The following is a 25,274-nucleotide window of genomic DNA, read 5'->3' on the forward strand; positions in this document are numbered from 1 at the left end:
CGTGTCTATAGAGGGAAGATAAACAAAGATGCATATACACATCTAATGAACTTTGAGGAAATTATGATCACCTTTTAATACAGTGAGGTGTCACAGGATGCAGCGTACTTAAGGGCATTCTCTTTCACACTCAAGATGATGCAAAATAGTGGCTTCAAAGCTTGACTACGGGATCGATTAGAACATGGGATGATATGAACAGAAAATGTCTTCATAAATATTTCTCATCAGCTAAAACGGGCAAGTTTAGAAGACAAATCCATAACTTCTGTCAGAAAGAGATGAAATAGTTTTTGAAGCATGGGAGAGATTTAAGGAGATAGTCAGGAAGTGTCAACATAGCAGAATTGAACTCTGGATGTAACTCCAGGACTTTTAGGATGGATTGACACCTGTCTCACATAGAACATTGAGCAATACAGCTGGAGGCCCATTGATGAAGAATATTCCAGACGAGATAGTTACAATTCTTGATGAGTTGTCAGAAGATGCAACTCAGTGGCCCTCTGAGAATGCTGAAAGAACAAAATCAACTGATGGTCACCAAGTTGATGCTAATACATCTGTGTAGGTACAACTTGATGCTATGGCTAAAGAAACAAGGAAGCTGAGGATGTGGGGAATTATAACTTTAATGCTATGGGTCAGAAGCACCCGGATGTTTCATATAATTCACCTGGGGATAATGCATGGCAACAAAAGAACCCCATATTTCAAGGACATGGAGCTCCTAGTTTAATGAATCAACAGAGGTCGCAATTTCAGCATTAACAAAACCAATCACCCTGGTCTAGAAGATTTAATGAAGGCCTTCATTATCAAGACAGATGAGAGATTGGACGCCCATGGAGTAGCTATCAACTAATTGGGCACATCTTTTCGAAACATGGAAAGACAGGTTGGGCAACTAGCTACTCTAATATTTGAAAGGGTTACAGGAACGCTCCCTGCTTATATTGAGAGAAATCCCAAAGAAACAGTGAATGTTGTGACCTTAAGAAGTGGAAAAGTGTTGAAAGATCCCACCCGACCCAAAAAGATGTGATACTTGAAAAAGAAAGTGGGGAGAAACTGAAAAATGAAGTTGATAAGAAGAAGAAGGGCGAGACAAAAGCTGAGAAAAAGAAGAAGGGAGAAACTTCGAGAAGTGAGGAACATGTTGAGAGCGAGCATATGTTTGCTTTACCTTTCCCTTAAAAGCTATATAGAGAGAAGCTAGACAAGCAGTTTGAGAGATTTTTGGATGTTCTAAAATAAGTTCATGTAAATTTGTCATTTACAGAAGTGCTCTCACAAATGTCGCCTTATGTTAAATTCTTGAAGGAGATGACAAAGAAGAGAAGATAAAAGAGACCTCAGTGGGTCAAGCTCACACAACATTACAATGTGATATTGCATAATAAACTCCCCTAAAAGTGTGGAGATCCAGGGAGTTTCACTATACCTTGCTCTTTAGGCAATATTAATTTTGATAAGTCCATATATTATTTTGGTGCCTCAATTAATTTATGCCTCTATCTATTTACAGAAAACTAGAGAAGGAGATCGGAGAGATAAGGTCTGCACCAATATCTTTGCAGCTGGTAGACCAAACGTTTGTAATACCCAAGGGAATAGAGGAAGATGTCTTAATTCGGGTGGATAAGTTCGTATTTCATGTAGATTTTATGGTGGTAAAAACTGAAGAAAATAAGGAGGTCCCCCCATCCTAGGAAGACCATTCTTGGTAACGAGAAGAGAAATATTAGATATACAAAAAAGAAAAGTCATGCTTAGAGTGGGTGAGAATACTGTGACTTTTTAGATGGATGTAGCAAGGGGCACAAAAGGAAAAACCAGCTGCAATCGTTGAGTGGAAAGTGAAGGGCTCGAAGGAGAAGGCTGCAGTGAGTGAGAAAGATAAGTGTGGGGTGTACCCTAAGAGGGCTGAGAAGAAGTTGTCTGCATGGATGTGTGCATTAGTTCGGGCGTGAGGAATGGAGTCTGACTTCAACTTAGACCCCGACTAGATGTTCAGGGAAGTTTCCTTTACCGTATGCTTTTTAATTATGTGTCATGAGGACATGACACATCTTAAAGTGTGGGTTGGGGTATATGTGTATGTATGTATATTAGTTTTAGTTTTGCTTTTGTTAGTTTTAGTAGCTAGAGATAGAAAAGAAATTTAAAAAACATAAATTTATAAATTTTTTATTTTTCCCGACGATGGATATCATCAACAAGTTTCTTGAGGGATTAAAGTCGAAAGGAAAATGACAAATAGATTATCTTTTGTTAGGTAGTGTAATAATTCTCCCTTAATTTTTATTTGTACCATTGTTCTTTTCCAAGGGTTTTGTTTGAACCGAGTATAGTTAATTTTTTTTTAGTTAGGAGTAGGAAACCTTGTGTGGTGATTTGAATTGAATGTAATATCTCTTGACTTTATCATGACTTGAGAATAGTGAGTGCTTTAGTTGTGACGCTTATGCTCACTTTTTGGCTCTTGTATAAGCACTTTAAATTGTATGATCTTAACTTTGCTTAACTGCTTTGACTAGAGTGTTTTGATGAGTCTGATCCTGAGTGAGTTATGTGCAGGTATGTGTGAGGTTTTGTGTTATTCTGTGCATTGCGCTAGAACTTTCCCCATGTATTTGCAAAGTAAAATAGTGGTTTTATTCAGCCTTAGAAGTGATATAGGCGTTTGTTTGTTGAGCCAGTTGTGCTTTTACCCACCTAATTATTATGTATCTTAGTTAACCCCTTTGAGCCTGTAATCCTGTTTCTTTGGTAACAATAACCACATTACAAGCTAGCCCATTTGTTTGAATTGACCATCTATTTGAACCTTGCACCTCCCGTGAGCACTTGAATTTGTCATGAACTTTGTAAAAAATGAAGTGTGGGGTGGTTGGTTTGGATTTAGAGTGGAACTATTAAAATAAGGAGAAATGTGCAATATTCTAAAAAAGTAAGAGCTACTTAAAGTGAAGAAGAAAAGAAAAAAATAGTTGTACTGTTGTGCATATATTCCTTGATAGTGGTAAATCTTGATGTAATTATGCTCAAAGAAGTAGGGAGCTGATGTATATTGATGTGAAAGTGGAGTTATGGTTTGACATAAGTGTGGGGTTTTGAATGAGTAATTATGCATTAAAGTGCTTATGAAGGTGTAATCACTCTTATATCTAAATGTATCCTACCCATCCCGCAACCTACATTACAACCAAATAAAGTCCTACTTGATCCTTGACTGAATGAGCTCAATTAGTAGAGTAGTACACTACAGGCAAGCCTATGGTACGTCTTTTGTGGCATATGAATATTATTTCTGAGAGCTAGCTAATATTTTCTATCGTGAGTTCCTAATTTTTCTTGAAATTTATTGTGTGGAACTACTCTCTATTGTTGTGTGAGGGTACTTGATTCATGAAGGAAAGGTAATGTCATTGACCTCTATGTTAGAGTACGTGAGCGGGTTGTGAAAAATGCGTGGTGCTTTTGAGTCAAATCTTGAGGCAAGGATATTACATTATAATGCTTAATCTGTGTTAAATATTCTTAGTGTGAGTTAGGAGATTTGTTTAAAAAGGTCGTGTCTATATAAAGTGTAGTTTGATTGCTCGAGGACGAGCAATGGTTTAAGCGTGGGTTGTTGATGGTAGGCTATAATCCGTATTTTAGTCGCTTATTGCACTCTAATTTATTACACTTAAATTTTGTTTGGGCTTTAATTGTTAGTGTTTTGTACTTATTGTGTGTTTTATGCCTTGTAGGAGTGATTTCGAGTGATGTAGATGTTATGGAGCTAATTTGAGCTATTTGGAGCTTTGAAGTCTGAGTAAAAGCCCACAGAATTAACCTGGGATTGCGTTCAAGGGTCGAGAACGACATATGGATATCAAAAATCAAGCAAAAAGTAAGTCTCTGAGTATTTTGCACTACTGCAGTGTGTGGGGCAGTGCGTGGTTCACCATAGCAGTGTATTTTTGCATCCTGTTGAATTTACATGGTCTCTGGAAATCCCCGCATGGCGCATCACCCCATGTGGTGCGCCTGTGCAATTGTTTCAAAGTTAGTGTGTTATTTCGGCTAGAAGAAGGTATTTTTGTTTGGGCCCGACCATACGTGGTATAAATACATCAAAAAATATTATTTTCTGAACTTTTGATACACATTCGACCTATACTTTGATCATATATGTGATGCATTACTCCATATTTATGGAGTAGTTCCCTTTAGGGTTTGATGGATTTGGTGTACCGATGATTGTTTGTGGATTATAATTCTAGTTTTTTGTATTGAAGCATTTTCTGATGATTTAGTTGTTGCATCTATATTCATTTGTTCATGTAATCAAGAGAGGCATAACTTTTGATAGCTTTGCATTATATTGTTGGTTGACTTCATTAATTATTCTTAATAATCGAAAGAGGCTAGCCTCGATCATTAATTAAACCTAGTTAAGAGGATAATCGAGAGAGGTTCCCCTGAAGACCAATCCACTACGCATTCTCACATATCTTCACAGAGCGTTAATTGGTTCATATCTGGAGGTTGAGACTTAATCAAAAGAGGAGTTTCTACTAAATGTTTGAACTAATAATTGAGTGAATTCGAGAGACTTACTTGAGCACTAGAAGTGAATTATCTAGAATTAGATCCCGAACAATTATCTTGCACCTATCCTATCAAAACCCAATTTTCTCCCATTGATAACCTTCTCTTCCTATTCTTTGTTTTGATTGTCATTAGTCAATAGCTTTAGATTATTAGTTAATTCTAGTATTAATAACATAAATCTCAATTGTTGATCATCTTGGATAGCACTAGAAACTACGAGAATACTGTTTAACTCCAATCCCCGTGGATACGATATTATACTATACTATATTTGATTAGCGAGCATATTTTAGGTGTGTGTTTTGAACTCATCAATCCACAGTGGAAGAACTCGAGCAAGTCACATTATTTGAAAAGTTCTTGGCGAGGAAATTCCACTTGGGGATAGGACTGCACCCCGAGGTGAGGTGTGGCTTTATTGAATTTCTTAAATTTGATGCCAATTGTTTTGCATGGTCGCATGAGGATATGACAGGTATCCCTATGGAAGTGGCCGAACACTAGCTAAATTTGGATACTAGAATCCCTCCGGTAAGACAAAAGAAATGTCTTATTGTCGAGGCCAGAAATAATTTCGTCAAAGAAGAGGCGACTCGCCTACTTGATATCAATTCGATCCGAGAGGTAAAGTATTCGAACTGGCTAGCTAACGTAATAGTAGTTTCTAAGAAGAACAATAAATTTTGCATGTGCGTAGACTATAAAGACTTGAATAAGGCATGCCCAAAGGACTCGTTCTTACTACAAAATATCGATTAAATGATTGATGAAATGGCCGGGCATGAGTTAATGAGTTTCCTTGATGCTTATTCCGGGTACAACCAAATTAAGATGAACCCAGAGGATTAGGAAAAGACTTCGTTCATAATGAAATTTGGCACATATTGCTATAATGTGATGCCCTTCAGGCTAAACAACACTGCAGCCACTTATCAGCAGGTCGTAAATAAGATGTTTGAAAAATAGATAGGAAAAACCATGAAAGTTTATAAAGATGATATGTTTGTTAAGTCTTTGAACGCAGGTGATCATCTTAAGCATTTTCAATAAATTTTTGACATCCTAAGAAAGCATAACATGAAGCTTAACCTCGAGAAGTGCGCATTCAGGTTCTGTTCCGACAAGTTCCTAGGAATTCTGGAGTCATAAAGAGGGATTGAATTAAACCTTGACAAGATCAAAGCCATCGAAGACATCCCCGACCAGTTATCAAGCATAAATGAGGTTCAAAGGCTCACAAGGAGATTGGCTGCTTTGAGCACGTTCATTTCCCAGCCATCAGAGAAATGTCACCATTTCTTCGCACTGCTCATAAAGAAAAACAACTTCGAACGGACCCCAAAATGCCAGCAGGCTTTGAGGGATTTGAAAGGGTACTTATAAAGCCCTCTGTTATTATCAAAGCCGAAGGAAGGTAAAAATTTGTCAATCTACCTAGTAGTCTCGGAGTTGGTGGTAACATCATTTTAGTCTGTGAGGACGAAGGTACGCAATATTCCATGTATTACGTTAGTAGAATTTTAATAGGAGTAGAAACTGGCTACCCACATTTGGAGAAGCTGGCCTTAGCTCTCGTAGTCACCGCTCGGAAGCTAAGGCCTTACTTCTAATGTCACCCGATAGCTGTGGTAACCACCTTTTCCCTGCAGAATATCCTTCACAAACCCGAACTCTCGGGTAGGTTGGCCAAATGGGCTATCAAAATAAGTGAATTTGACATAAAGTATAAACCAAAGACTATGATTAAGTCACAAATTTTGGCCGACTTTGTGGCGGATTTCAGTCCGGGATAGCTGCCTCTGGCAACCAAAGAAGCAGGGATAGGGTCAGAATCGACATTAGGAGTTTGAACCTTATTTACGGACGGAGCTTTAAATGTAAAGGGGTTGGGGCTTGGCATAATGTTAACCACGCCTTCGGGAGAAACCCTAAGGCAAGCCATAAGAACTGTTCTATTGACTAACGATGAATCTAAGTATGAAGCTTTGATTGAGGACTTGATTTGGACCGTGGACTAGATTCCGAGGTCATAAAAATCAAATGCGACTACCAGTTGGTGGTAAATTAGGTCTACCAGATCTTCGAAACCAAAGAGGAGTGCATGCAACAATATGTAATGAAGGTTCATACTCTGATTAATCGATTCTGGGAGTGTTCAATTACGCATATCCAAGGGAAGAAAATACAGAAGCGGATGCATTATCTAACCTCAGTTTGTCAACGAAAATGAAGGGATCAGATTGATGGTAGCATAGCTCAGCACTCAGTTCTAGATGCATATAGCTACTCTGAGGTGAATACCACTAATTTGGTCTGGGACTGGAGGAATAAGATCATTGACTATCTCGAACAGGGGAAGTCGACTGAAGATTCCAAGGCATCCCGGGCTTTACGTGCCAAAGCAGCGTGATATAGCTTCAAAGGAGGCCAACTGTACAGGAAATATTTCCAAGGCGCACTGGCCCAATGCTTGGGAGTCTCCGAAGCTAATTATGTTATGTGAGAAGTCCACGAAGGGACATGTGGAAATCATTCGGGCGCAAATTCCTTAGTACTAAAACTGTAAGGGTAGGATACTATTGGCCCCGAATGGAATAAGACGCTCAAGCTTTCATGCAAAAATATCATAAGTGTCAACGATACACACCACTGGAATGTCAACCAATAGAACTATTGCATCAATTCTGCCTCCATGGTCGTTCATAAGTGGGGAATGGATATCGTAGGACCACTGCCGCTAGCCCCTGGTAAGGTAAGATTTCTTTTAATTTAACTGACTAATTTTCTAAGTGGGTTGAAGCAGGTCCTTATGAGAAGATAGGCTAATGTGAGGCAGTGAATTTCTTGAAGGAAAACATAATTTGCAGATTTAGGATACCAAAATAGATAGTCTGCGATAACGGGCCATAGTTTGTAGGCGCAAAGATTATAAAGTTCTTTGGAAACTTGAAAATCAAAAGAATCACATTTTCGCCCTACCATCCGAGCACAAATGGTCAAGAGGAATCAACAAAAAAGTGATTATACAAAATCTGAAAAAGAGGTTGGAAGCAAAGGTAAATGGCCTGAGGAACTGCCTGGAGTGCTATGGACATACTGAACAACAGCCAAATCGAGCACAAGAGAAACTCCTTTCTCCCTTGTGTACGAAGCAGAAGCCTTAATTCTGGTGGAAGTAGGGGATTCTACCTTGAGATATTTCCAGGCAAGTGAAGAGACAAATAATAAAGCAATGCTAGTCAACTTGGTGCTACTCGATGAGCGCATGGACATGACGTATATAAGAATGGAAGTCCAAAAGCATAGAATAGAAAGATATTACAATCGAAGATCCAACCTCTGTTATTTCAAAGTAGGAGACTTGGCTCTATGGAAAGTAACTCAAAATACCCATGGAACGCAATGCAGGGAAGTGAGGTCTAACATGGGAAGGCCCCTACCGAGTTTTAGTTGTCACCGAAAAAGGTTCATACGAGTTGGAGAATTAGGATGGAGAAAAGTTGCCAAGCAACTGGAATGTGGCGCACCTCAAAAGATATTATTGATGATGAACGTCACCTGTACTGAAAGTATGTGCTGCACTCTTTTTCTCTTTGTCCAGTTTTTTCCCAATCGGGTTTTTCTGGCATGGTTGTTAACGAGGCAACAACGGAAAGCATACTATGAAGAAAAGTTTCAACAGCAGCAATAAGACCTTCTAATAACAAGGCACACAAACGAAGAACCCCGTGGGCGGTTAGATAATCTTTCGTTCGATAGCAAAATTCCTACTGGGAAGTTAAGTTTGCTATCGAACGAAGGTTACCCGACCGTTCACACGTGCAAACCATTAGGGGATTGTTAGATAGTCTTTGGCTCGATAACATAAATTCCTAAGAGGAAGTGGAGTTTGTTACCGGAACTGAAGATTATCTAGCAATTCATTAGTGGAATCCTCGAAGGTGCAAAACTTCTAGTGTTCAAATCTGCATTTTTTGCATTCGAACACTCGGGGGATGATATAGGCATACAACAATAATGACTGCCACATCAACCAGAATACGAAAACTGGAAACATAGTTGTATCATCGGCAACGGGGATTGCCCGACCAGCCCCGTAGAAACAAGTTATACAAGTTAGCCACAAGAAAACAGACATTTCTTTTTTAGTATAACGAATGCTTATGTACTTTTTAAAAATGGAAGGAATAAAGTAAAGTCCTTTTATTTCTATCTTGTTTCTTGTCTAAACGATGAATCGATCTTGTCATTTGAAAGTTAAACAAGTACTTCAAATGTTAGTACCGTAATGAATATGAGACGTCCTCTTCAAGAGCACCATAAATATAAGAGGGCCCTCTCTTATGAAAACTATCACGTTAAAAGGTTGATTTCGGAATAACTAATGCTCGGAATCCAAATGCTTTCGGGGAAAAATGCACCCGAACCCTTGTACAAAAAGAAGCAAAAAACAAACTTGCACAGCTATGCAAATGAAAAAAGACGCAAGAAATAAACTTGCACAAAACACTTAAGCAAGAAGGAATGCAAAGATTAAAACCTACATAAACATTGAAACAAAAGAACGCAGAAAGACTCATGCAATACTTGAACAAAAGATGTTTTTATTCAAAATGAAAGTGACGAAATGGCACATGTACAAAAGTTAGGAAAATAAATAAAAAGCTAAACTGTTGCATCTCCGGAACAGAGAGGAAGAGAAGCATCTGCACTCCCAGAGAAAGTGGGTAGATCCTCCGCCGGTTTGATATCTTGGACATCACCATTTTATCCCTCAATGTCATCATCACCTTCCGATTCCTCTCCAGTCCCCAAGAACTCATAACCAGAGCTAGAAAAATTAGTAGTATCAGGCCTGGTCGGAAGACCTATTTTTGCGGCTAACTCCAACTCAAGGGCCTTAGCAATTTCGGCATCAAAATCTATGACACCCGCTTTGGCCACTTCCAAGTTTTTTCTCCTCATGCTATACATAGAATACATTTTCTCAATAATGAGGGAAGCCGCTCGGTGCTGAATTTCTTCTTTAAGTTGGTCAACCTTAGTAGAAAGATTCTCCCGCACAGACCTCACAGACCGGAGGCTAACATCGAGATCACGGACAGTAGAGCTAAAAATTCTATTATGCTTGATGGTCCTCTTATAATTCTCCTCCAACCGGACATATCTCACCCTCAACAGCAGCAAGCTCTTCAGTTTTGGAGTTTAAAGCTACCTCTAAATTGGTCAATCTTTCAACGGAGGTAGCCTCTCGATCGGATGCAGCAAGAACGATACTATGGACTTAAGCCATTAGGCCCTATCTTCTTCAAAATAGACAATCAGCGGAGCGATCTCTTAAATAAGGGTCTCCACTTCTTGCTCGCTTTACTGCATACGAGCCTCCAACACAACAATCTCAGCAACTTTGGCTTCTAGTTCTGAGAGGCGAGCAGCGATTTGGTCCCACTCAACCAAAAATTGATCCCGCTCGGACGTAAGTTCCTCATTTTCCCTAATCAACCTCTGAAGGCCCTCGAAAGCAAGGAAATTGGCCTGCTAAACAAGAAAGGCAAATTCAATAATAATGCTAAATCAAAGATAGAGGAAGTGACAAATGAAATGAAGAATATAATGTTGCGGCATTATGCATAGCATTGTTCAACAAGAACTCTCCCGAGAGAGCCTGTATTTTCTCTCAATCTTTTTCTGAAGCCAAAGGCTTTAAGTAGTTAGCAAGTTCCACCGGCCAGGACAATGTATTACGTCCGTGGAAACCGAGAAAGTAACTCTCTTCCTCCTCTGTAGATCTTTTGATAGGGTGACATAATTTTGCCCTAAAATCCCATAAACTAGGGACTAGGGAAGAGGAACATCCTCTTCTCGGACAAATACGGCTGGTGGAGATGATGTAGCAGTTGCTGGTGGAAGAGTAGGTGAAGAAGGTGATGAAGGTGATGAAGCTGATGGGGTTGAAGGGTGATAAACAACTGCAAAAAATGCAGTGCTGGTTGCTGGTTGCTCACCAACCGAAGACGACAGGGGGCTAGTACTCAGCCTCATGATACCGGATGCATCGACTGGGATCGTGCCGAGACATCATCCTCGGTTGGTGTAACTAACTCAACAGGTTGAGCATTCTATTGAGTTGATAAGGATCGTTGTCTTCTATGTAGAGAAACCTCCTCATTTTTGGTTGCTTGTTCTCCAGCCGGGGACTCCGTGAAGAAACACTTGTACCTGAAGTAGGCTCAGAGACACCTATTCAAGTAAGCGCGTCCCGAAGCAGCCTCGCCACATCAGCAGGATCAACCAAATCGTCCTCCTTGGGGATGACAATCGAGCCCTGTGTGTCACGCCCCAAAAACTGTGGAACGCGACCGGCGCTCAACCAAATAAACCCAACTGAGCAAGCCTATTAGATTTCATTCTACCCAAACTAGTTCATGAATAAAGAGGGAATGTTAACCCACTTTATCAAAACATTAAGCAATCTTCCATTAGAAACTTTCATTTCATTTCCGTTAATGACTTCGTTTAAAGTTTTCAAAAATATTACAAGTTTAATGAGAAACATGCTTATCAAGTACTAACATTTCTAGTCTGTACTCCCAACATCAACCACCACCTACAAATAGTCTACGGAGCCTCTAAATACAATGGACGAGTAATAGGGAAACACCGGAAACAAGGCTCCGGCTATACCTCAAAACGTGATTGGAAAATGAACAAAAGATACGTGAAATTACCCTGGAGTGGAGTGGGGCTCACCAAGACTGCTGGGAAGAGAATACCACTATCACTGGACAATGTCGCCTGCTGTGGAACCACCTGTATCATTAAACGATACAGCGCCACCGGCAAAAGGGACGTTAGCGCCGTCGAATAGCACTAGTATGTAAGGCTAAAAGTCCTCTTCCAGAATAGAATAACCATACAAACAAAGAAACATGAAACAAAAAGTCGAGTCAACAACATACAAGCTTCCAATTTGCAACATGTAAGTCTTCTAGTTTACAAAAATAAAATAAAATAATATATATAATTTTTTTGGTTGGGAGATCATTAGCATCGATATGATTTATACCACCGTATTTGTTAGCACGGAGTCCGATCACGGCTCGATCAACTAGGTCATCCCTTTGGAGACATGTACCACAATCACAATTTCTAGTTTTAAATTTCCAGTTTTTGATTCCCAGCACAATACCACCATGTGTGCGGCATGGCATCCGATCACGGACCGATCGGCTAGGCTGCCTTCCCCCATATGCCGTGTGGGTTGGCGTTACCAATTCACAAATATTATCAAGTTCATCCCAATTAAGGGGAATATCCACAATTCATCCTTACACCGGCACGTGTAGTTTCAGGTATGAGCCTTATGACCCACCCTTCCTCGGTTTTGCTAATTATACTCCCAAAAACATTTTTTTGATTTGATTGGATATTGTACACAATTGTAGTATAAATACAAGGATTCAAATATAGCATGAATACAATTATGCTTAACTCGATATCTTTCACATTTTATATTCCAATTAGTATTTCCAGTCACCAACAACAACAGTATTTCCTTGGCTCATTTGGCCATTCACAAGATTCTTTATTCCTGGCATAGTGGTCGTATTTCATATTTCACATGTTTCACATCGATATCAATTTTAATAACAAGCCATGCAAGTCAATATGTCAAGTACACATGAGAGGAAACATGAATCATGGGCATATAGAGTATTTCCGAAACCATACACCTCAAGTTTATTAGCAATGGAACTTTAAACACAAAGGATTCTTCCCAAAGGAATGGGGCACATCAACAAGCAGTAAAAACTCACATTGAAATCATTAACAACAATACACCATTTTATCTTGCAATAGTCATTCCCAGAAATGACGTTGCACAGTTTAAACACATAGATATGTAAGATCTCGAATCACACCGGATATACTTATAAATCAAAGCAATAGTGATAAATAGCCACTTATGGGCGTGAATTGAGCACAAGAGCTCTTAAGCAATTCTATCTTTGAAGTTAGTTCATAACTATCGGGTCGAGGCCTATTACATAATCTTTAACACATTCCCAATTCACTTATGTCATTTTTCAAGCATCTTTATAGGCTATCAACAACAAGACATATTCAATCAAGACATTTTGTACACATAAGAGCAACTAGGAGCATTAAGCAAATCGAGTTCTTCTTACCCAATAAGTATACTAACTTTCATTTAAAATGTGACTCAAGGCCATACCATTTTGGTAAACAAACCACACTTAAACTTACGATACAATATGGAATTCACTTTCGAGAGAGAAAGTTTAGCCTACATACCTTTCCTGAGCTTTCCTTTAATTACTATGATATTTCGGAAATTCTAGCAACTTCAATCTATTTTGAGACATAACAAAATTGAACACAAATTAGGAAGATATTCATAATTCTAGCTCATTTGAGAATTTTATCAAACACTAGTTGAGCATCTTGATTTCAAATCTCTTTAACAAGATTTCTTTCATTTCCCCAACCCAATCTTTACTTATTTATGTTCAACAATCTTCCCACAAACCTAATTTGTACATGCATGTATACATAATACTATTACACCTAAGAATCATACCTCAATAAACGATCTCACAATCCCTACAACACCAACACAACCTAGGTTAGGCACCTATGGCTTCCAATCACCATCCCATGAGTTACAATACTTGATTTATACTCATAATTCCATAATAACTCCATATATGTAAGTCTAAGGGTAAAAGATTACCTCTTGTAGACCAAATCTTGAAAGACAACTTTGGGATGTTCTTGAGATTTTGAAGAAATCCTATGAAATCCAATCAAAATCATGTTGTAACTAGTGATTGAGAGGTCAAAATCACCATGAAAACACACTTAAAAACTCACCTTAGGTATGTAATTGAAGCCTTGACCGGATGGGTGATGGAGAGGATGCCCTAGTCTTGAAAAATGACTTAAATCCTCTCCTTTCCCGTCCTTAGGTGTATTTAGGGGTCTACTACTAGCGCGCCCGTGCTAAGGCCGCGCTCACGAGGCAGAATACTTCACAATATGCGCGGCCGCGCTAATGGCCACGCTAAGGCTGCGCTAATGATACACGCCCAGTAAAATGGTCGTAACTTTCTGTATATACCTCCAAATGATGAACGGTTTGATGCGTTGGAAACTAGACTCAAAGGCATCTAATTTGATAGGTTGTGAATCACACAAGTCCTTATATAACTGGATATATGATTGTCCAAAGTGAGGTCTTATGCGCACTCATTTACAACTTTAGTCTATTATGAAATGTTCCAACTTGGCTTAGGCTTAGGCCTCTCTTTAGACCCTAATTCACTTATAATATGACTTATACGCTTATTAACATATCCAATTGGTATCCATTATATCATAAATCCTCATTTGCAAAAAAAATAAAATAATTAGCCTACCTTGGCACCACAAAATCTTAAATTACTTGGCAAAATTTTCCGGGGCCTCACACTGGGGTAGACCTGAATTCGGCGAAGAGAGAAAGGATCAATCAATATCACATAAAAAGCAAAGACGGCATGGGTCTAAGTTACTATAATTTTTGTCCTTCCCCCTCTATTTAAGGCCAAGTTTTTTCCACCTGTAGGTTTCGGGCGTAGTGACGTCCAAGATTTTCTGGACCCACTGATCCAAGCCTTCAACCCTAGGTGGAACCCATCGATTTGCTGAAACAGGCAAAGGAATGAGGATCAATAAGGATATGAGAAAATTCCTAATGAAAGAAATATTAAACAAGGAGCTTACGAGTTGACACAAATGATATTATTCTAGCAACGACCTCATCCTTTCCATCCATCTACCTACTCACGATCGTTGTTATCATCCATCCTAGATAATAGAGCATGGTGGCCGCGTTTGCTGTAGTTTATCATCCCCCTACGGAAAATTTTTGGGCAATAATGGTTAATCACGTGATCAAAGGATAGCTCCTCTCCCGTTTCTTGGCACAAGCGCCGAAGACAAGCAATTGTCATCCACACAGAAGGATTTACTTGGGCTAAATAGATCTGATAGCGAAAACAGAACTCCGCAATGACGGATTCAAGCTCTCCACTCAGAGAAAATTCTCCCAAAGTAAAGGTATAAATATAAAAATATGTAAAACTCTCATTGGGTAGGGTTATCCGCTCCGCCAGCTCAGGAGCGATAATGTCTAAATCCTAGCAGCAACAATCTTCCTTCATAGCAGGAATACTGGAATGACTGATGGAGGAAGCGTATCTAGCAATGGCCCATGTATGAGAGTTAGCATAAGGAAACTTCTCTTTAAAATCTTTGGTGGTAATCAGGTTCTTTAGGACAATGGTACTCACTGTAGGGGGAGCGACATCATCAGCTTTGCTTTAGTTCTTTGAAGAACTAGGTTTTATTTAAGAGGATTCCATTTCTTATCAGAGAAAGAGTTTTTTCTCAAAGAAGGAAGTTAAAGAAAGGCTGAAGTCCAAAGATGAGTTGAGTAAAGAAAGTCTTAGAAAATTCAGAGTATTATGAAATATAAATTAAAAAAGTTGATGAGTATAAGTAAAGGTTTAGGCATCTAAACTTGTAACCATAATTACCTCGATAGCCAACAAAAGTTATGCTGAATCATGGGATGACGCATGTTCGAGATATTAAATGCGGAGAGACGTGCGTCTAATCAACCGTTATAAACTTTTCAGAGAGGGTCAGTGAAGTTCCCGCCAAAAAGAATATTTCTACCAACTTCCCGGTGACACAAAGTTATGTCACCGGAAAGCAGGGGGACTATCTGTATAGGGTAAAATATGCTATGTTAAGTGATTCCGTAAAGGAGTGACACGTGGAGACGAATGTAGAGGATACATAAAACCGAAGACAATTCCTACATCTATTACCGGAAAGAATGGAGCTCATAAAGATCCAATAGATGCCTACCACCCGATAGTATTTAATGGAGAATATTTTACAACATTTAGTACAATGCCTGTTATAAAGAATTTGTCATCCATGCCCGCTGTTATAAATTCTTCAATAGCCCTCATAATTGACATTAAAGATGGGCATGATCCTAGGACCTTGTTTCCTAGGTGCAGCTATAAATAGTGAACTCTATTATCATTACAAGGGCACGATTTTTATGGCAAACTTACACTATAATCTATTCAATGTTTTATACAATTTTATTTTCTTACTTTTCGATTCCATTGTTGTTGCACCCGGAAGCCATGCTCTCGGAATTACTGTTTCTGCTATTTTATCTTTATCTCAAAGCTAAGCATTGCATATTTATTTAATTCTCCTATTATTTCAGGATAAAATTAATTTACTTGTCTAGAAACAACGTATAAATTCAACTATACTGTTTACGCCTAAACAGTTTGGTTTTAACTAAAAAGAGTTAAACCGAAATCAAACCAATCCGACATTACATGTATACAAATTTTAAAAATATTTTATGCATAAAAATTTATTGTAGTATAATTAATAAATATTTCTTAATTTTTTTCTTAGTTCTCTCTTTTAATATATTATTTCAACTTGAACTTAGTATTTTTGAATAGTCAAATATGTTGTATAGCCCATAAAAGTTAGTAACTCAAATAAAGCCGAAAGCAAAATCATTACAAGGAATTCAATTCATTACAAGGAATGCCAATAGTGTTGAATATATTTTTTTTAAAAATAGTTTTGCATTATTTTAGATACTGAAAATGCACAACTTAATGTTTTATTATTTAGTCATGTAATTAAAACTTAGTGTCACACCCTTTTTTAAAACCTCACTAACCCTCTTAAATAAAAAAAGATTTGTAAATCTCAAAAGGGTTTTCAATTATGAAAGTAACAAAGGATTGTGTTGTAAAAGATATTTCAGAGTCGTCACCTGACATTGGTTTCGGTGTGCCGGGTCACCGTTTTTAAAAATAATTTTTCCTTTAAAACACTTTGGACTCCAAAACTACGTCCACACCAGAGATTTGGGTAAGGGGGTTCATTTGACTCGGGGAGAAGGTGTTAGGCACTCCCCAAATCCCGTGAAGGTCACGGTTGCGTTCTCAATCTAGTTGGCTTTTAAAATATTCAAATTGAGGTAAAATAACAAAAATGGAAAATAAACACAAAAGAGGCTCGAGGTCGTCCCCACCTTAATTAAAGAAAAATAAAAAATAAAATAAAATAAAATAAAAATACTACAAGTTCTATTTTCGGTCTCCGAATACAAATACTATGAGACATACCCCGGATAAATATATACAAAGTCTACGGGGCATTCCCCAGATAAATTTATCTAAGGGAACGGCCTTTTGCCTCAAAACTAACAAGAATCCTAAGGCTTGCCTACCCAAGTGATGACGGCTTAAGCATGCTACTAGCGGCTATATATATATGCAAAGAATAAAGCAACAAACAACAAAAGCTTGATTTTATAAATTTTAGCACCCAAACCTAGCTTATGTAAAATTGAGGTAGTTTTATTGATGGATAGCAATTCAATTTATTTACTGTGATAAAATCATGTTTAACTGTAACCAATTCGAGTAAACACACGGGCAGATAACTAAATGAACAAACTCAGAACCGGAGACAATAGCTAAACAAATCACATAATCAAATTACCAAACAAGAAATTAACATTCAGCTAGAATTAAATGAGTAGAGGGTTGAAGAGTTGAACCTCAACGAGAGTGAGGACCTTTTTGGCGTTAATTAGATCTAAGCTGAACGTAATCCTTAAACTCGAACCGGAACCAACACGAACAACCAAACCCAAGCACAGTCCGACTAAAAATTCCAGTACGAGCTTAATGGAAAAGCTTGAACCAACAAGTTTAACTTGGTGAAAACTCAAGCACAAAGATAAATAACCGAATCTTCTTATACAATATTGGAAACACAAAAGCTATCTCATAATGGGCAATTTTCCTTTCAAAATTCGATTAATACATCATCTTCCACTAAAAGATCAAATGGGACAAACAATAAATCTACTACAAAGAAAAACTTAGACTTAAAATGGGATTGAAGCGACAAACAGAAACCTCGACCAAAACCCGAATGGCGACCTCAAACAAACTCGGCTCAATCAAACGAACTCCATCTCAGGCAGAAATTCAGGAAAGAAACAGAACCCCCTTTTTTTGTTTCTGATTTTTTAAAAAAAATGGAAAATAAAACTTGTATCAAGAACTAATTTCAAATTATTTTCATTCTTTCACTCCCAGATTCTGTCATGTTTGCTTTCTCATTCCCTGCCTCTATTTTCGACATTGTGCGTGTGAATGGGTGGTGTCGTGAGAGGGTCGGGGCTGGTGAGAGGTGTGAGGAGGTGGTAATGCAACTGGAGTTGTTTCTTTCTCTGTTTGTGCGTTGCGGCAATGTGCGTTTGAAGAAGAGGTCGTTCGATCTTTTTGAGGAGATGGCTGACTGGAGGTTGGTTTGTGGTTGTTAGGTTAGAAGAAGCGAGGAGGAGCAGTGGGGTGGTTGGAATCACAGTTCCGGAGGTGGTGGCAGTGAGGAGATGAGGCGGCGACGGCAGTGAGGAGATAGTATTAGGGTTCGGATGAAGATGGAGATGGAGAAGCAGGGGTCGTTGGTGTGGTGGGCGACTAAAGTTGTCTTGGTCTCTAGGGTTTTTTGTTAGGTCTTGTATGTTTTTCAAGAGGTGAGGAAGAAGAAGAGTATCCCTAGGTTATAGTTAGGTCTGATGGGGTTATGGGCTGAGGGAATGAGTTGTTCACTTTGGGCCTTTATGGCCAGATTTGTACTTAAAATGGGCTTAATTAATTAAAAATCTATCCACCCCACATCAATTATTGCTTATAAAATAAAAACAGAGATAAAAATATTACTAAAATATTAATTAGCCCGATTTAAATAGAGATAACTATTAAAATAAAACTAACCGTTAAAACAAAATTATTTTTGGTATTTTTTAAGATTATATAAAAATAAAAATCCGAGTAAAATAGTATGGCTACAAAACATTAATGAAACTATTTTTGTAATTTTTTTTCCTGATAAAATAAAGTAAGATAGTCAAAATTAATTAAAATAGTGATATTCTACCTAAAATGAATATTTAATACTAAAATGTGTAAAATCTTGGGGATGGTAAAAAATTACATGTCTACAACTGCCCCGCTCTGGCTGGAAACACGAAGAGTTTTCAGACAAAGAGCGATGAGACAGGTTTTTTGACCCGACCCTTATTTAGAGAGATGAAAAACTAAAAGAAAGGAGAATGTGACCGAGTCTTGGTATTTGAGCTGCCTACATATCCTTGGCTATAAAGGAATCAGGCCGCGTGTAGTTCAGAAGTAGGAACAATGATGGAGTATACCGAGGTGGAGAGCCGATTGAGGTGTCGTTCCGTCGAGGTTCCGGTCCGCGATCATGTTATTACATCAAAGTCAAAAAATGAAAAAGACTAACTAAGTCTGTCAACTATGAGTTACAAATTTCCTATTTATAAGTCTTCTGAAGCTTGATCTTGAATCTTGAATAGTTCTTCATGTAGACTTTAGATTTGAACCTTGACGCTTGCTAGTTGCAGGTGCTAGTTCATTCTTCTTCAGCTTTTTGGATCATGACGGGACATGCGAAGCTCGTGACTCGGTCATGTCTTGAGCAATCCATATCTTATCTCTGATTCTGCATTTCAGATACTTTATTTTTCTTTTTTTCTTTTTCTTTCTTTTCTTTCTTCTTTTTTTTTCTCTTTTTTTTTCTTCTTTTTTTCTGGATTGAGACTACTTCTGTTGGTCATCTCGAATTGTCGACTCACATTCTTACCGCGAGCTTCTGCCACTTCTAACTTGAATTGAATTTTGAAATGACTTCCCTCGTTCTTCAGGTGGGCGCCTGCTACTGACTTGAAACTTGAAATAATTGAGACGAATTCCCTTTTTCTCCAGGTGGTGCCTGCAATCAAAACAACAAAACAAATAAAATTTCTTCCCCAGTTTGCACTAGGAAGATTTGTGAGTTGTTAGCAAAACTGTAAATCACATATGCTATTGATGCAATGATGAGAGTAAAACTAAACACTCGATTAGGATGTGCGTCTCCTAGGGATAAAACTCGAATGACTCAAACTAGGAAGTACGTCTCCTAAGGAAGAAACTTGAATGAACCAAACTCGGAAGCGCGTCTCATAGGATAAAACTTGAATGACTCAAACTAGGAAATGCGTCTCCTAGGGTTGAAACTTGAATGAACCAAAAACTAGGAAGTGCGTCTCCTAGGGGTAAAATATCAATTTAGGAAGTGCGTCTCTTAAAACAAAAATATAACTTGAAAGACACAGACTAGGAAGTGCGTCTCCTAGGGGTGAAACTTTAATGACTCGAACTAGGAAGTGCGTCTCCTAGGAATAAACTTAAATGACCCAAAAACTAGGAAGTGCGTCTCCTAGGGGTGAAACTCAATTTAGGAAGTGCATCTCCTAAAACAAAAATATAACCCCGAAAGATCCAGACTAGGAAGTGCGTCTCCTAGGGGTGAAACTTCAATGACTAAAACTAGGAAGTACGTCTCCTAGGAATAAATTTAAATGACCAAAGCTAGGAAGGGCGTCTCCTAGGGTAAAATCTCAATTTAGGAAGTTCGTCTCCTAAAATAAAAATATAACCTGAACGACCCAGGCTAGGAAGTGTGTCTCCTAGGGGTGAAATTTCAATGACTCAAGCTAGGAAGTGCATCTCCTAGGAATAAACTTAAATAACCCAAAACTAGGAAGTGCGTCTCCTAGGGGTGAAACTCAATTTAGGAAGTGCATCTCCTAAAACAAAAATATAACCCGAAAGACCCAGACTAGGAAGTGTGTCTCCTAGGGGTGAAACTTCAATGACTAAAACTAGGAAGTGCGTCTCCTAGGAATGAATTTAAATGACCAAAGCTAGGAAGTGCGTCTCCTAACAAGTATAATCTGAAAGACCCCTACTAGGAAGTGCGTCTCCTAATGGGTAAAACTTCAATGACTCCAACTAGGACGTTCGTCTCCTAGGGATGAATTTAAAAGACCAACATTAGGAAGTGCATCTCCTAAAATAAAAATATATCCTGAAATACCCAGACTAGGAAGTGCAACTCCTAGGGGTAAAATCTCAATTTAGGAAGTGCGTCTCCTAAAACAAAATATAACTTGAAAGGCCCAGACTAGGATGTGCTTCTCCTAGGGGTGATGTGTGATCTTCTCAATAGCCTTTGCGCAAGCAGAATTGGGGCATTACACCTGAAAAAATCAAGATTTGTTATGAACATAGCCTTCATCCCTGTTTCAGACAAAGAAAACTTGTGAGTTTAAAACATGGTGGTTAGTTTGTGGCCTTGACCTTGAAGGCGGCTGCTTCTGCACTTGCCAAGATAACTTTGATTTCAACTTGGAAGACCTTTCCTATTATCGACTACCCATTTTCTTTCAACCCTTATCACAGAAAACACCTCTGCTCCATTCGATCCCAATATCCTCTATCTGTTGCATTTTGCTCATGAATTGACATTTACCAAACCTTTGCATTTCACATGAATCCCAAAGCATGTTGATTTTTACCAACTCAATGTGCATACTGTTCTTTCCGGACTTAGGCCACTTTGATGGGCTAGCCAAATCCGTTTTGTGCAATTGGAAAGCTAGTAGCAAATTTTGAAGTCATTTCTCACTTGTTCTGACCAAACAGACTCAAGAAGGGACTCAAACAAAACAAAAGGAACAAAATAAGGAGAAAAAACGAGAAGAGATGGCATCTAACAAGAAAATATTTTTACTCAGAAAAAATAACAAAGTAGAAACTAATCTAATTTGAAGGCCATCTCCACTGACAATGACATGCATTTTGGATTAAGCGACCTGATCTGTCAAGAGAGTCTAATTTTCAATTCTTGTTATGCCTCTAAGATGTGAAACTGAGCTTCAGCACTCTAATTTTCCTATTTGATCCACAATCCTCAGTCGACTTGTAGTGCCCTAAAGGGTTTTCACCATTAAGTCTCTCTAATTTTGCTCTTTTTCTCAACTCACCGTCGCCTTACGGTGCCCATGAGGGTTTTCAACAATAAGACTCTCTCATTTTATCATTTTCTCTCTTTGTGCTGAGAACAAGGTATTACCCATGATGTAAGAAGATCATACTTTTACCACACACTTGATTTGGCATCCTCAAACATTGGTCGGAAGGTATTTCTTTGGAACATAATGTAGGCTTTTGGATAGAGTTGGAAAGAAAGGGTGGCATGAAGGCTTAAAATAATTTAAGATGAAAGGGTTCAAAATTACAACTTTTGGAATTAGCTCTTTTGGCCAAATTAAAACTTCTGCCCCAGTTTCTTGGAGTCTTGGAATTTTTTTTTGGATTTTTTATGGGATTTCTAAGTAAATTTGCCCAAATCTTTGACTTTGGGGGATTATAAAATATTTTTTTTGGTGTGACCGAACCGTAAGGCTGCCTACGTATCTTGAGGTGACAAGAATCAGGTCGAACATAGTTCAAAACACAAAGTTGTTTTTTTCTTTTCTCCCTTCTTTTTCTCTTTTTTTTTCTTCTTTTTTCTCTTTTTCTTTTCTTTTTCTAGTTCCTAACTCTATTTCAGATTTCAAAAGAGGGGTATAAAACAAAAAATTAGGGCTCAAAAGGGGTAGCAAAAGATAAAAGTGTTTGGGTAGCAGAATAAAATGCCTTCGTCATACCAAACTTTAAAAATGTCAAATACAAACATGCGATTGAAGATAAGCAAAGAAATCATACACAATATCTATCGAGGACATCAATACAAACAAAAGGTGCCAATGGGCAATACCTTTGTCCCAATGAATGACCCTTGTCAGTTCGAAGCAGACTTGACTCAACCTTATCTTGATGTGGAGGAATGCATTTCAGCACTGACTGATTTACCTCAAACTGCTTGAGAGACATTTCCTTGTTGTATGCCCTTATCAACCTCTTGATTTCCCAGACTAACTGCCTCAGTTTCACTCAATTCAAGCTTCAGGTTATCTCAGAATGCGTGAATCTTTACTTGTTTCCTCAAATGCCTCTTTTGTCATATTCAAAATTGTGTCATTACTTCATGATTAGACTAACTTTTAGGACCAGACTGAGAATTATGCGTGCATGTCATGTCACCAGAGTCAGCATGGAAAGAACTATAAAAGGAAAAGTGACCTAAACAAAACTGACTAGAACTAATAGAAAACAAGAGATTGCATTAGACATATGGTGAAAAGGGTTTGAACAAAACAAGCAAAATAAACATGGGTTACAACCCTGGAGCAATCCTAGATAACACTAGACGAATTACTACAACTAAACGAACTAGGCAAAATACGAAGAAGAAGGGTTTGAGCCACAAGACAATATCTGGATTACAACCCTGAAATAACCCGAAAAATAAAAATGACAACAAAATAAACCACCAAAACTCCTCCCTGGCTAGCCAAGAAAGGAGTGTCTTTCCAATTATCAAGCTCGATATCTTAGCCACTGGATTGCATATAAAAATTATTGGAACCTTCACCAGTTTCAATATCATTAACTTCAGTCAGCAAGTTCTCAAGATGATTCTCATACTCCCTGTTGTAGACATGTAATTTTTAACCTTACCCAAGATTTTAATATTTTAGCATGTAAATATTTAATGTAGGCCTAATATAGCTATATCAACTATTTTTGACTTCTTTACTTTATTTTCGTCATAAAAATGAAAGATTACAAAAAATATTTTAGCTTACGTATCTTTCATAAATTTAAATAAAAATATACAAAAATAGTACCTTATTTTTTATCTTTACATAATCTTGAAAATACAAAAAATATGTTGCATTCGCATCTAGGATTTAATTTTTGCATTTTTAAATCAGTTAGTAATTTATCTGCTTTACAAAATTGAAAAAATCACAAAAAAAATGTATTTTGCATTTTTATTGTTTAATTTCGAATTTTTGTAATTTTATTTTAATTTGGTATTTAATTAGGTGTGGTAATTATTCAGAGATAATTAAGTTAATTTGGCAGAATAATTTGGTTTAGGGGTTGTTCAATAAGGGTAATGTTTACTTAACTTTAGGAAGCTTCTACAATGGTAGGGTCTAGGAAATGCACTACTAAATTAAATAAAAGCACTAAGCTAGTGTGGATAATTGAAAAATGGGAATGAGTAATGGAAATGACACTAACTTAATGCCCATTTAAGGGCTGAAAATCATGGTCAGAGGGGGTGAACATTCAAAGAGGGTAGAAGGCTAGGAAATTCGGAGAGAAAAAAAAGAGAAGGGGGCGGAGAGAGCGGTATACACTCGATATACACTCTGGATACACTGGATATACAGGGGCAGAGAGCTAAGAAAACTTGGAAGAGATTCTGAGAGAGGGAGACAAGAAAACATTATGAAAATACTGGAAAAAAAACTGGAATTTACTGTTTCATTGATTTAAATTTTCTGATTTTCAATTTCGAATTGGCTGAAACCATCTTCCATATACTGTTTCATTGAACTATCTGGGGTTAATAGCCGGATTAAAACTGGAACTGTTTTGTTGCTGCTGGTGATTGCTGTTGTTTTTACTTCTGATCTCACCACCTTTTGACTTTCATTTTCAGGTATTCCTTTATACCCTTTGCTAACAAATGAAGTGCCACAAGTTGGAACCAGATTGAATTTGTATACAGATTTGGATGTTCGAATTGGAATTTGAATAAGAGTCTTGTTTGAATATTAAATTCTATTAGCTTCTGTTGTTTATACTTTTGTTTTCTTGTTATGATTCATGTGTTAAGTTGTCCAACTATGCTCAAGGTATAGATTGTATACAACAATAGCTTCTACTGAAATTTTGACTATGTATGTATAGATTGCCTGGTCTTAACTGTAATCAATTGATGTTTCCATATAGTTTATGCCTTAGTTTAAAAGGGGATTATTGTTGATTGATATATATAAAGTTCTTATTCATGCCCCGACTCGTTTTCTCCCCTCCTCAACGGTTAAAAAGATTATGAGAGATCACTGGTAGGTATGGCTTCAGGGATTTGATCCTGAAGTCCTTGCTTGCAGCCGGCGTTGCCAAAATATTCAGGCCCTTCCGCTAATAAAATGGTTTAATAAAGGCTTGTTGTTTGGAAGGGACTTCTCAAGTACTTTAGTGTTAAATAATTAGGGTCTTAAAAAATGGAAATTTGAGGCAAGCCATAGTTAGACACTTAGTAACAAATGGCTCTTGTGTTAATTTCATAATGTAGAGGTAAAATAATAAATATTCCTAGAGAAACTTTTAGGGTTGTTTAAAATATTATTGTGATTGTGGACATGGTCGCGTGACATAATTACGAATTTTCAAAAATAAATTAAGGTCCGCATCCGCGCGACATTGACTAAGTTTTTTTGTTCTTAAATAAATTAAGTGTTGTGAATTGTGTACACGTACGCGTGACATGACTCTTGACACGCCAAACCACACGAGTATACGTATGCGTAACTCAATAATTCGTTAAGTACGAGTAAATAACGTAATTAAAAATGGTAAAGGTAAAAATGCATGTAGTTTCTAAACATATAATTAAATAATTTAAGCCAAGTATAAATGGTTAAGCGACCATGATAGAATCACGGAATTCGGGAGTGCGTAACACCTTCTCCTGGGTTAACAGAATTCCTTACCTGGATTTCTGGT

The 25,274-nt window shown here is 37.8% G+C and overlaps 1 non-coding gene across 1 annotated transcript; it reads right to left on the minus strand.

The window, feature by feature from the left end:
* Window positions 1–242: 242 nt before the first annotated feature.
* Window positions 243–348, minus strand: LOC142162466 (small nucleolar RNA R71). The gene has a single exon (XR_012693730.1). It is a non-coding gene; the product is annotated as a small nucleolar RNA R71 (small nucleolar RNA).
* Between the last annotated feature and the right edge of the window lie 24,926 nt (window positions 349–25,274).

This window comes from Nicotiana tabacum, chromosome 7, assembly GCF_000715075.1.
Source record: "Nicotiana tabacum cultivar K326 chromosome 7, ASM71507v2, whole genome shotgun sequence".
NCBI classification, from domain to species: domain Eukaryota; kingdom Viridiplantae; phylum Streptophyta; class Magnoliopsida; order Solanales; family Solanaceae; genus Nicotiana; species Nicotiana tabacum.